Below are 13,570 nucleotides of genomic sequence, written 5' to 3'. Positions count from 1 at the left end.
AACACAGACACACACACACAGAGATACATGCTCATAGACACATATCCCTACAAACAAACACACACACACACAGACACACCCACACCCATACACAGAGATACATGCTCATAGACACATACCCCTACAAACAAACACAGACACATACACACCCACACAGACAGACACACACCCATACACAGAGATACATGCTCAGACACCCCTACAAACACACACAGACAAGACACACACTCATACAGAGATACATGCTCATAGACACATACCCCTACAAACAAACACACACAGACACATACACACCCACACAGACAGACAAACACGCACATAGACACAAACCCCTACAAACACACACACCGATGTCGCAAAACTAACTGATCCTGATCGGCTTCCTCTTCCTCTGCAGTGAGGACTGACAACCACGAGGTGAGATGGAGAGATAAATGGATGACAAAACAGACAGAAAAGTAAAGGAGGAACAACCATGTCAGCTATTAGAAAGAGACAGTATATAACTTATACGGTATATGCCTACAGGAAGAAAAAGAGAGATATTGATAGCGGTAGGGGACAGAGAGAAAGAGAGATATTGATAGCGGTGGGGGACAGAGAGAAAGAGAGATATTGATAGCGGTAGGGGACAGGGAGAAAGAGAGATATTGATAGCGGTAGCGGACAGGGAGAAAGAGAGATATTGATAGCGGTAGGGGACAGGGAGAAAGAGAGATATTGATAGTGGTAGGGGACAGGGAGAAAGAGAGATATTGATAGCGGTAGGGGACAGAGAGAAAGAGAGATATTGATAGCGGTAGGGGACAGAGAGAAAGAGAGATATTGATAGTGGTAGGGGACAGGGAGAAAGAGAGATTGATAGAGGTAGGGGACAGGGAGAAAGAGAGATATTGATAGTGGTAGGGGACAGGGAGAAAGAGAGATATTGATAGCAGTAGGGGACAGGGAAACGGAAACTAGAGTATAAAAAAACAATGACAGTCTGATATCTTCTCCAGACCATGTCAACATGTGACGAACAGTGTGTGTTTAGTTTAACAGTCCCAATCAGAGGTCGTAAAGCTCAAAAGGCGGAACACTTCGTTGACATCATCAGGACGATACTGTAGTAGTGTTTTCTGGGCTTTGTCAACAGGGGGGTGAGCGGTTGCTTTTACTATAATCCGTGGCTGAAACGGTTGATACATAGAATATGCGGTTATTTCAGCTGTCCTTTGAGAAACACAACAGAATGTCTGCCTTACTGTCACTGGTCAGAACACCCACCCATCTCTCGTCCAATTACAGCAGTACAGCACTTTGACTAAAGATTCAAACGTTGACGGGGAAAATTCTACTGGTGCTTAACGAATTAGAGCTCATCGAATACCGCACTCTCAATGTCTGGAATACTGCCTTCTCATGGTACTGTACTTACAACAGCTACAACATCAAGCTGTCATTTCTCATCAAAATGTATCTAAAAGGTTAGGGGTCATTTTCACAACAAGATACAGGAGATGATTCTCTGCGGTGTGTCATTGTCTCTCTTTCCCTGAACCGCTGGCTCACTGTACCTGTTTATGAGCAACGCCCCCTCACTATCTACACCAACATTTACACCATTACCAGAAAAACTCATCATGTTCTCTGTCACTACTTTTTAACACTCTTTTCATCTTAAAGGGGTGTCTGTCATTACAGGAAGTAAAGTATTGCCACTTCCTGCTCTTCCATCCCCCTGGCAGTAGGCGGGTGGTGTGCGTTGGTAGGCTGGCAGGCCGGTGGTCGAGAGAGAGAGGGCTGTGAAACACAACAGAAACTGGAGACTGAAAAAGGAGAAACGCCAAATGCACTACTTCCTCTAGTGAGACAGATCTACTGGAGGCAAACTAGGCTGTGGGGTCCATGAACATTCAGTAGAGTACCTTAGTCAGTGGCACAGCATCTCAACATTATGGTTAAGGCCTACATGAAGTGTATTGGTTCAAAGGTTTTTACTGCCCTTATATGGTAATAACCAAACAGAACATGTCCCTGACTCTGACCACTGTGTGTGAATGGAATAATGGATAATATGCAGAAACTCTATGATGGCGCTAATAGAGTAGTCTAAAAGTTCAACCCTTCTAAGAGTGGGAAAATGAGGGAATATGGAAAGGGAGTATGGATGGACGAAGGAGCTGAGCAGATAAAGGAGGACTGAATGGGTGGTGTAGGGGAACAGGGAGATGTATGAAGGGACGAAGGAGCTGAGCAGATAAAGGAGGACTGAATGGGTGGTGTAGGGGAACAGGGAGATGTATGAAGGGAGTATGGATGGACGAAGGAGCTGAGCAGATAAAGGAGGACTGAATGGGTGGTGTAGGGGAACAGGTAGATGTATGAAGGGAGTATGGATGGACGAAGGAGCTGAGCAGATAAAGGAGGACTGAATGGGTGGTGTAGGGGAACAGGGAGAGGTATGAAGGGAGTATGGATGGACGAAGGAGCTGAGCAGATAAAGGAGGACTGAATGGGTGGTGTAGGGGAACAGGTAGATGTATGAAGGGAGTATGGATGGACGAAGGAGCTGAGTAGATAAAGGAGGACTGAATGGGTGGTGTAGGGGAACAGGGAGAGGTATGAAGGGATGAAGGAGCTGAGCAGATAAAGGAGGACTGAATGGGTGGTGTAGGGGAACAGGGAGAGGTATGAAGGGATGAAGGAGCTGAGCAGATAAAGGAGGACTGAATGGGTGGTGTAGGGGAATAGGGAGATGTATGAAGGGATGAAGGAGCTGAGCAGATAAAGGAGGACTGAATGGGTGGTGTAGGGGAACAGGGAGATGTATGAAGGGATGAAGGAGCTGAGCAGATAAAGGAGGACTGAATGGGTGGTGTAGGGGAACAGGGAGATGTATGAAGGGATGAAGGAGCTGAGCAGATAAAGGAGGACTGAATGGGTGGTGTAGGGGAACAGGGAGATGTATGAAGGGATGAAGGAGCTGAGCAGATAAAGGAGGACTGAATGGGTGGTGTAGGGGAACAGGTAGATGTATGAAGGGAGTATGGATGGACGAAGGAGCTGAGCAGATAAAGGAGGACTGAATGGGTGGTGTAGGGGAACAGGGAGATGTATGAAGGGAGTATGGATGGATGAAGGAGCTGAGCAGATAAAGGAGGACTGAATGGGTGGTGTAGGGGAACAGGGAGATGTATGAAGGGATGAAGGAGCTGAGCAGATAAAGGAGGACTGAATGGGTGGTGTAGGGGAACAGGGAGAGGTATGAAGGGAGTATGGATGGATGAAGGAGCTGAGCAGATAAAGGAGGACTGAATGGGTGGTGTAGGGGAACAGGGAGAGGTATGAAGGGAGTATGGATGGACGAAGGAGCTGAGCAGATAAAGGAGGACTGAATGGGTGGTGTAGGGGAACAGGGAGATGTATGAAGGGAGTATGGATGGATGAAGGAGCTGAGCAGATAAAGGAGGACTGAATGGGTGGTGTAGGGGAACAGGGAGATGTATGAAGGGATGAAGGAGCTGAGCAGATAAAGGAGGACTGAATGGGTGGTGTAGGGGAACAGGGAGATGTATGAAGGGATGAAGGAGCTGAGCAGATAAAGGAGGACTGAATGGGTGGTGTAGGGGAACAGGGAGAGGTATGAAGGGATGAAGGAGCTGAGCAGATAAAGGAGGACTGAATGGGTGGTGTAGGGGAACAGGGAGATGTATGAAGGGATGATGGGGGGATGAGAGGAAGATACATTTGATATGAAGGAGTAAAGGTATAGAAGGAAAGGAAGGGAAGAAGCTCTTAAATCTGCTGATGCTGAGTAAAGAGGGGGACTTTGTCCTCCCCCTCTCTCTCCCCCTGTCTTGTCCTCCCACTCAGCCTACTGTATGTATCTGAAACTGAAACCCCTATTGTGAACAGGGGGAATTTATATACGGGGCCACATGCCCTAATTCATATACTTACTGGAATTGTGTGTGTGTGTGTGTGTGTGTGTGTGTGTGTGTGATCTTAAAATGTTCCTCTTTCCTTTAAAGACCATTCACTGTTGTTACACCCCCCCCACCACCCTACTATAACACACACACACACTGGTCACACTTCTGCACGGCCCCAATCACATGATCTGTCACTTGCTCGCGAACACACACACACCCACCCACACACTAACTCTAAGTACAGCGTTTGCTAAATGACTTTATGTAAATGTAGCCATTGCTGGCGCTTGGATTTGCATGTTCAAGTGAACCGTATTCCAAACACTGAGTCCAAAAGCCTGGCTGAGTATCAGTGAAAGAAGACAGAGTGAGACTCTGGAGGGTTCCTTCCTGACACATACTGGACTGCACTAAAATCACTATCTTATGGGGGTGCCGTCATTCAACACATTTTAACATGTATGAAGGTTCACAGATTTTTTTAAAATGAGAGTAGCCTGCAGCACCCCAGGGTAGCCATGTAATATAATCTCTAGTTTCTATACCTATAGTAGGACACGCGCTGTCAGCGACTGGGACAATAATACTTTCTTTAGTTCAATGCAGTTAATGTGCAACACTCAACATTCCACACCTCTTACCTCCAGTCCATAAACTCAGAGGAGGACGGGTCCCTGCTCTCTTCCTCCCTCTCTATTTTCCACTTCTTCCTGCTTCTATTCTTTTCCAGCGGAGCCAAAAGGTTTCCAGGGATACAAAGCTGAGGGGATGAGATGTTTGGATGGTTAGATGATTTGGATTTGAACAAACTTTATTGATCCCAGAGGACTGACAGATTGACACCAAGATACACATACAGTGTCTTCAGAAACTATTCAACCCCCTTTTTTTTGTGTTACAGCCTGAATTTAAAATGGATTAAATTGAGATTTTGTGTCACTAATCTACACACAATATCCTAGAATGTCAAAGGGGAATTTAGATTAATTTATAAAAATGTCAAAATGCCTTGAGTCAATAAGTATTCAACCTCTTTGTTATGACAAGCCAAAATAGGTTCATGAGTACAAATTTGCTTAACAAATCACATAATAAATTGCAGCGACTCACTCTGTGTGCAATAGTAGTGGTTAACATGATATGAATGACCACCCCATCTCTGTACCCCAGACATAGAATTATCTGTAAGGTCCCTCAGTCGAGTAGTGAATTTCAAGCACATACTGTACAGTGCATTCTGAAAGTATTCAGGACTCCTTCACCTTTTCTACATTTTGTTACGTTACAGCCTTATTCTAAAATTGATTAAATATTGTTTTTCCTCATAAAATCTACACACAATACCCCATAACGACAAAGTGAAAAACATTTTTATTTTGCTAATTTATTAAACATTAGAAATACCTTATTTACACAAGTACTCAGACCCTTTGCTATAAGACTTAAAATTGATCTCAGGTGCATCCTGTTCAAATGATAATTATTGAGATGTTTCTACAACTTGATTTGTCATCTATGGTAAATTAAATTGATTGGACATGATTTGGAACGGCACACACACCTGTCTATATAAGGTCCCACAGTTGACAGTGCATGTCAGAGCAAAAACCAAGCCATGAGGTCGAAGGACTTGTCCGTAGAGCTCCGAGACAGGGTTGAGGCACAGATCTGGGGAAGGGTACCAAAACATTTCTGCAGCATTGAAGGTCCCCGAAAACACAGAGGCCTACATCATTCTTAAATGGAAGAAGTTTGGAACCACCAAGACTCTTCCTAGAACTGACTGCGCAATCGGGGGAGAAGGACCTTGGTCAGGGACGTAACCAAGAACCCGATGGTCACTCTGACAGCGCTCCAGAGTTCCTCTGTGAAGATGAGAGAACCTTCCAGAAGGACAACCATCTCTGCAGCACTCCACCAATCAAGCCTTTATGGTAGAGTCACCAGACGGAAGCCACTCCTCAGTAAAAGGCACATGACAGCATGTTTGGAGTTTGCCAAAAAGCACCAAAAGGACTCTCACACCATGAGAAACAAGATTCTCTGGTCTGATGAAACCAAGATTGAAGTCTTTGGCCTGAATGCCAAGTGTCACATCTGGAGGAAACCTGGCACCATCCCTACAGTGAAGCATGGTGGTGGCAGAATCATGCTTTGTTGATGTTTTTCAGCGGTAGGGACTTGGAGACTAGTCAGGATTGAGGGAAAGATGAACGGAGCAAAGTACAGAGATCCTTGATGAAAACCTGCTCCAGAGCGCTCAGAACCTCAGACTGGGGCGAAGGGTCACCTTCTAACAGGACAACAACCCTAAACACACAGCCAAGACAATGCAGGAGTGGCTTCGGGCAAGTCTCTGAATGACCTTGAGTGGCCCAGCCAGAGCCCGGACTTGAACCCGATTGAACATCTCTGAAGGGACCTGAAAATAGCTGTGCAGCGACGCTCCCCATCCAACATGAAAGAGCAGACATTGAATATCCCTTTGAGCATTGTGAAGTTTTGAATTACACTTTGGATGGTGTCTCAATACACCCAGTCACTACAAAGATACAGGCGTCCTTCATAACTAAGTTGCTGGAAAGGAAGGAAACTGCTCAGGGATTTCACCATGAGGCCAGTGGTGACAGTAAAACAGTTCAAAAGAGTTTAATGGCTGTGATGGGAGAAACCAGAGTATGGATCAACAGCATTGTAGTTACTCCACAATACTAACCTAATTGGCAGAGTGAAAATAAGGTAGCCTGTACAGAATGAAAATATTCTGTACAGGCATCCTGTTTGCAACAAGGCACTAAAGTAATACTGCAAAAAAAATTGGCATAGCAACTCATGTTGAGGGCAAATCCAACACATGACTGAGTACCACTCTCCATATTTTCAAGTATAATAGTGACTACATCTTGCTATGGGTATGCTTGTAATCGTTAAGGACTGGGGAGTTTTTCAGGATAAATAAATAAACTGAATGGAGCTAAGCACAGGTCAAATCCTAGAGGAAAACCTGATTCAGTCTGCTTTCCACCAGACACTGGGAGATGAATTCCCCTTTCAGCAGGACAATAACCTGATTCAGTCTGCTTTCCACCAGACACTGGGAGATGAATTCCCCTTTCAGCAGGACAATAACCTGATTCAGTCTGCTTTCCACCAGACACTGGGAGATGAATTCCCCTTTCAGCAGGACAATAACCTGATTCAGTCTGCTTTCCACCAGACACTGGGAGATGAATTCCCCTTTCAGCAGGACAATGGTTGAATCTGTGTTGTAAATTCACTGCTCGACTGAGGGACCTTACAGATAATTGTATGTGTGGGATACAGAGATGAGGTAGTCATTTAAAAATCATGTTAAACACTATTATTGCACACAGAGTGAGTCCATGCAACTTATTATGTGACTTGTTAAGCACATTTGGACTCCTGGCTTGATTTAACAAAGGGGTTGAATACTTACTGACTCAAGACATTTCAGCTTTTCATTTGTAATTAATTTGTAAAAATAAAAGAAATAAAAAACATAATTCCACTTTGACATTATAGGGTATTGTCTGTAGATCAGTGACCCAAAAATCTCAATTGAAACAATTTTAAATTTCAGGCTATTAACACAACAAAATGTGGGAATTTTTCTTCCACTTGGACATCAGAGTATTTTGTTTAGATCATTGACAAAAAAACAAACAATGAAACCCATTTGAATCCCACTTTGATGCAACGAAACCTTGGATAAGTCAAGGGGGTTGAATACTTTCTCTAGGCACAGTATTTCATATCTGCTTCGTGAGACAGAGACACAGGGAAGGAACGGGGTCAAATACTGAGGGAATAAGTGAAGGAAAAGAGAGACAAACAGGAGATCAAAAGATAAACGAGAAGTGGTATATAAAGAGTGAATAAAAAGAAAGAAAATGAACCTAAACACACAGTGTGTCAGATGATGTGTTAGACATGGTGAGGGGTTCAGGGTGGGGGATGGAGAAAGACCACTTCCCACTTCACCAGGCCACAGAGCAGAAGTGGCCTACACTAACAATGAACAGGGCTGGGAAACAGGCACAGCACACACCTGTGTAGGACCACAGACATCCTCAGACACACACACTGCACTATCCCATACTCAGTGGCAAGAGCAGAGACTATACCCATTATCTGTCATAATTGAGAAGGTGCATGTAAATGTAATTGGGTGTTTGTGAGTGTGTACATGTGAACATGTGTGTGGTAGGGAGAGAGAGGGGTCATGAGAACAGTCCGATCTAGTAAATGACCAGAGTAATTAAGTTACTATGACACCAGAAAGAGAGATGAGAAGAGAGGGAGGGGTAGATCAGTTACCACTAAGCCAAAGACAGTCTACACAGACTTTCCAGGTCTCCCAACTGTCATTGAGTTGGTAGTAAGACTGCTTCAATTCAGACAAGTGGCAATTAGGGTTGACAGTGCAGAACTGTATCTGCTTCTCGCTCTCTTTTCCCTTCCATCTCTCACACTAAATAGTGGAATTATTCACAGAGTTGGGATTGGTGACAAATCTAATCTGCATCAAAGACGTCAACAATACCTATTTGTCAAGATCACACACGGAAACCCACAGTACAAATATTAGCCTACATGCTGTTACAGGGCAAATGTTTTCCTTATTCCTTCCAGGTGCACTGAAGTTCAGGTCTAGACCCAACACTGTTTGGAGAACTATTGTGTGAAAAATAAACATTGTAGACCAGAAACCCTTCAGTGGATTGGACTAATAACATGGTGTCCATAAAGTGGTATATCAAACAACAAACTCAGACAGAGGACCAAACCCAAGCCAGTTTGGCAGGTTCAGCAGGTCTGTCTGTACCACAAGAGGGGCGAGTCAGCAACCCACACACCCACACACACTACACTCATGCAGTCACAGGCACACATGACAGCCTCCCATCATCCATAGCCTAAGTTTTATACATTTAAAAGCCCTCATCCATCCAGCATTAATATACATTTCAAGAACATTACATCAGCAACAGAGCTATAGAATTTAAGATAAAGGATATGTCAACGTGTGGTGACAACAGCATAGCCCACTGAAAGGGTCGTGGAATAATATAATTCGTGGCCAAAGTTGCCCTGTGGTGGAGCACATGGCTTATTGCCTACAGAGGCCGGCGATGTGCGTGAGAACAGGTTAGGTTTTGGATGTCAGCCGGTGTTCGCTGCTATAATTAGAAGCCAAGCCTCCAGAAGTGTACCCGTCGACCCTGCTTGTTCACCTGGCCACATCCACACAGGTAGCAACACACAACAACTAACCTGAGACCACATAAATATTCTCTGCTAATGTCATTTAAATAGTATGTGTTCTTGTGTCAAAATAAGCCTCTAGGAAAAGAGAGCGCGAAAATCATATGGAGAAATTGTCGACACGTCACACAGGAGTTACCGAATACCCATGACGTAGTCCTCCCGTAACCCCGGTTAGGACGGGGGGGGGTCAGGAGCGGTTGTTATAGAAAATGGGAAAGACAAGCGTAAAGTCCTAACTTTAAGAATTCCATAATAACCCCCCAAAACAGAGAGCGAGTGAGGGAGCGGGTTTACCTGTGCGCCGGTGTCACCTATGTTATCTCGTCGCGTCCCACCTGACCGGCTTCGGTACTTCCTGGATTCACTCCCACCAGCCTCTCTCCCCCCCTCGTCGCTCCCCGGGGGTCACTGCTCTCTCGGGACTGTCCAAACTCTCACACCAGTCCCTCTGACGAACCACGTATTGCCCGGGAGTTCTCTGTAATATCAGCTTCTTCTTGTCTCTCTGCCGGCGTTTATATCCCCCTGCCTCGGCTCTCTCTTTGCAGACCGCCGGCTCGCTGGGCTGTTCTCCCCCCTCTCTGACTCCGCTAGCCCATTCCAACTCCAGGCAACTCCTCCTTGAACCAGGAAGCGGCTTGCCCTACTTTACACCCCGCTGCGGATTGGCTCTGGCGGGGCTGGAGAGGGACCGCTGGGGTGGGCAGGGCACAGGGGTCGGCCACGGTGCGATAGGCCAGCGACAGTGTCTGTCGTAGCGAGGTGGGAGGGAAGGAGGGCCGAGGTGGGCATGTTGTTATAGAGACTCGCGGGGCAGGTTGAAGGTCTGTGAGGGATCACAGCGGGGCTAAAGAGGTGGGCACAGAGATGGAGATAATCGTTTGAGGGCATATGCGTGTGCCAGCTGCAGCGGACATTTCCACTTGAAATGGATCGCCTTATTTAAACGCGCTATTTATGGTGCTCGTGCAGTTTATCTACCTCTGTCAGGCTGTTACTGTACATCTCTCTCTCTCTTTCCCACCTCCCTGCATCTCTCTCTCTATGCGCACCTTAAGCATTTCATTTGCAAATGAAGCCATGGCGACCAAGACAAGAGGTGACCATAGAGACAGAGAAACCAGCAGGTGCACATACAGTATATACAGTAGATATGTAGGCTACTACTCAGCCTCAGTCACAAGTCACATCCCCTGCCATATATTTACCGACAGCTATGACAAAACAGCCGTCTCATGGTGGCTTGCTGAGTGTTAAAATAACTCCAATCTCCTTATAATAACTCTTAGAGACTTCGCCCCAAATTCTGAGAAGACTAGAAGCAGTACAGGCTACGGTAGCTGGGGGACACCCACTCTACTGAAACAGCTGGGGGACTTTCATGTAAGAATAATATCTCACTGTGTGTGTGTGTGTGTGTGTGTGTGTGTGTGATCTTGCGATATACTGAAGGCAATTCAAAATCCAATTTTTGGTAAAGAGGATATTTAGTGATTCACTGTTTCCAGAGCAGAAGGGAGACTGAAGAGTGTCTGACAACACAGGGCTGATGCAAGAATCTTGAGACACACTAGAGAGAGAATGAGGTTAGAGTCACACGCACGGCGCACACACCCCTCCCCTCGTAGCAAACTACACACACATCAGCTTCCTGTTTGAAGTGGTAACTACACAGCAGAAGGAATCACCTTATCCTTTCTAAGTTTTGCATCTTGCGCTCTTTGCTCCTGCATACACCCCCCTTCTCTCAAACACCTCCCCTGTGTGTGTGTGTATGTGTGTGTGTGTGTGTGTGTGTGTGTGTGTGTGTGTGTGTGTGTGTGTGTGTGTGTGTGTGTATGTGTGTGTGCATGTGTATGTGTATGTGTGTGTGTGTGAGAGAGAGAGAGATGGCAGATTGTGAAGTGATGGGAAGTCTAAATATAACATCTTGTGGTTTACCCACCCAGCCCACCCAGCCCACCTTCCCCTTGCCGCCCCCCTAACCTTAAATCTGTGCTCAGTCTGCGGTCTGGCTACCTATCTGGCTGCTGTTGCGTGTGGTGTGTGTGACGTGTGTGTTACTGCAATTCACACTACCAAATGGGCAAAATGTCATTTCAACGTGGAAAACTAATTGTATTAGAAAAAAAATCATTAACGTAAAGGCATTTTCTGTTTTTCCATCCAATTTATAACCTAAATCCAATGACATGGTGAAATGTTTTTGTTGATTTCACATTGAATTCACGTTAGTTGACAACTCAAACAAATGTAAATCAATACTAGACTGACGTCTGTGCACAGTGGGGAACCTTGTTGTTCACCTACAAAGTTCAAATATTGTTTTATTGTCTCGCAAAATCTCCCTGAAATCAATTTCATTAAGCAAAGAATCAAATTAAGGATTTCCTTGCAGAAGTTCAAATGCACTGACAGTAGTGGAACTAATGCACACCCTCACACAGTTGGTCCAGTAGTCAAGAGGAGTGTGTGACCCACCTGGGTGTGCTGAATCCAAGCCTACCCTTATAGACTTAATAACCTGTTACATGATGGAGGATCAGAGTTTCCACTGTCACCTCACTCTCTGCAGGGAGACACAAACACACACACTGCAAATACTCACACAATCCTACACACACTGAAATATATACTGAATAAATAATTGCAATCCATTTCTCTTTCTGTCCATGTCCTGCAAGCCTTAGGTGATCCTCTAAGACATTTCGGTGTGATTCCAGTGCAGAGGCCCCAGAATAGGACTTCCCCGCAGGTCCTCTAGTTCAGAGCCAGAGTGACAGGCAGCAATTACAGTCCTATTTATTCTCTACTAATCCTGTGGTCTGACACTGCTGTTAACCTCTTACATGCTGCTACACACTCCACATCTTTCCACATATACTACAACATCTCTCCACATCTCTTCACATCTCTCCAAATATACAACATCTCTTCACATATACCCCATCTCTCCACATCTCTCAAAATATACATCTCTCCACATATACCCCATCTCTCCACATATACCCCATCTCTCCACATATACCCCATCTCTCCACATATACCCCATCTCTCCACATATACCCCATCTCTCCACATATACACCATCTCTTCATATATACCCCATCTCTCCACATATACCCCATCTCTCCACATCTCTCAAAATATACATCTCTCCAAATCTACAACATCTCTCCACATATACCCCATCTCTCCACATCTCTCAAAATATACATCTCTCCAAATCTACAACATCTCTCCACATATACCCCATCTCTCCACATATACACCATCTCTCCACATATACCCCATCTCTTCACATATACACCATCTCTCCACATATACACCATCTCTCCACATATACCCCATCTCTCCACATATACCCCATCTCTCCACATATACCCCATCTCTCCACATACACCCCATCTCTTCACATATACACCATCTCTCCACATATACCCCATCTCTCCACATATACAACATCTCTCCACATATACCCCATCTCTTCACATATACCCCATCTCTCCACATATACAACATCTCTCCACATATACCCCATCTCTCCACATATACCCCATCTCTCCACATATACCCCATCTCTCCACATATACCCCATCTCTCCACATATACCCCATCTCTCCACATATACACCATCTCTCCACATATACACCATCTCTCCACATATACCCCATCTCTCCACATATACCCCATCTCTCCACATATACACCATCTCTCCACATATACACCATCTCTCCACATATCTCTCCAGATCTACAACATCTCTCCACATCTCTCAAAATATACATCTCTCCACATATACAACATCTCTTCACATCTCTCCACATATACAACATCTCTTCACATCTCTCCACATATACCACATCTCTCCACATATACAACATCTCACCACATCTCTCCACATATACAACATCTCACCACATCTCTCCACATATACAACATCTCTTCACATCTCTCCAAATATACAACATCTCTCCACATATACAACATCTCACCACATCTCGCCACATATACAACATCTCTTCACATCTCTCCAAATATACATCTCTCCAAGTATACAACATCTCTTCACATCTCTCCACATATATATCTCCACAGCTCTCTTATCTCATCTCAATTTAAGGGGCTGTCAGACCTCACCATGGTGAAGGTAATACAAGGTGTAACATTAACTATGTGGCTATCCTAAGCTGGTAGCTTTTCCTGGAATGCAGACAGGAGTCTGGTTTAGATGCTGAGCCCCATCTAGTGGTCAATGTGTAGATGACAGCTTGGTACTTACAAGCGTTCACTGCTTAATGTCTGAAGGGTAGGCCTACATCTCTCACAAGAGTAGCTATACAGTCTATTGTTATAGGTTTAAA

At 44.9% G+C, this 13,570-nt stretch overlaps 1 long non-coding RNA gene across 1 annotated transcript; it reads right to left on the bottom strand.

The window, feature by feature from the left end:
- LOC115126947 (uncharacterized) lies at positions 1–10,058 on the bottom strand. The gene is made up of 3 exons (XR_003863272.2): positions 9,501–10,058; positions 4,559–4,677; positions 1–1,785 (listed from the first exon to the last, which is right to left on the bottom strand). It is a non-coding gene; the product is annotated as an uncharacterized LOC115126947 (long non-coding RNA).
- Positions 10,059–13,570: the final 3,512 nt, after the last annotated feature.

The sequence above is a fragment of the Oncorhynchus nerka genome, linkage group LG14 (assembly GCF_034236695.1).
Source record: "Oncorhynchus nerka isolate Pitt River linkage group LG14, Oner_Uvic_2.0, whole genome shotgun sequence".
NCBI classification, from domain to species: domain Eukaryota; kingdom Metazoa; phylum Chordata; class Actinopteri; order Salmoniformes; family Salmonidae; genus Oncorhynchus; species Oncorhynchus nerka.
Note: the sequence above shows the minus strand (reverse complement) of the source record. Positions and strands in the feature narration are given on the sequence as shown.